Source organism: Seriola lalandi, unplaced genomic scaffold (genome assembly GCF_002814215.2).
Source record: "Seriola lalandi dorsalis isolate HSWRI2012SDOR001 ecotype SW California unplaced genomic scaffold, Sedor1 jcf7180002054955, whole genome shotgun sequence".
NCBI classification, from domain to species: Eukaryota; Metazoa; Chordata; class Actinopteri; order Carangiformes; family Carangidae; genus Seriola; species Seriola lalandi.
The window spans coordinates 102,671-103,384 of NW_019525506.1; the positions used below are offsets into that span (position 1 = coordinate 102,671).

Genomic DNA, 714 nt, shown 5'->3' on the forward strand with positions numbered 1-714 from the left:
ATCCACAACCCACTCCACCTATGACATGACATAGTTGGAGGACAGGCATCCTGGGAGTCTCTGCTCAGGGTGAAAAAAGTTCTTTGCAACAGAAATATCCATCCTGACCAATAAAGCCTCCGGTGTGGATCCATTCTGGAGGAGACTTGAGATTAAAAACACTTTCATTATGTTTATTAAGTTGGAGAAAACTCTGAATCTGCTGCTTCTGCTTCAGTGTAAACGTTTCTCAGTAGGTAAGAGGTTCGATGCCGTGACACTGACCAGCAGGGGGCGTCAGCTGCTGCTGTCAAACCTGCGTCTGCTGTGGAAGTGATTTCATTCAGTGTTAATGAAACGATGCAGAAGTGTTTGGTGTCTGTGTGACGTACAGAGGAGCAGAGAGTTGATGCCAAAACAGCTTTTTTATCAGTTTAAATCAGACAAGTCAATTTATTTACATCAAAGAGACATGAGTCATTTTTAATCTAACAACCTCAACCTACGGGGGGGGGGGTAGACTTTTTCTGTTCACAAAGACACTTAAATCTCTATCCAGTGTAAAGGTCTGTGTCCATGTGTAGTGTGATTATAGATCAGCTCTAGCTTCTATATTAATACTGTGAAAGTATCAAAGCCTCAGTCCACAGAGAAATGCACACAGCCTGTATTCAGAAACTGAGCCTTAAAACCAGCCGTCAGGACTTCTGGAACTTTGTGATGTCACAACAAAGC

At 42.9% G+C, this 714-nt stretch overlaps 1 protein-coding gene across 1 annotated transcript in view; it reads right to left on the reverse strand.

The window, feature by feature from the left end:
- The window catches only part of ttc16 (tetratricopeptide repeat domain 16), a 37,707-nt gene that overhangs the window by 7,946 nt on the left and 29,047 nt on the right, over positions 1–714 (reverse strand). The gene's annotated exons all lie outside the window — the stretch shown is intronic.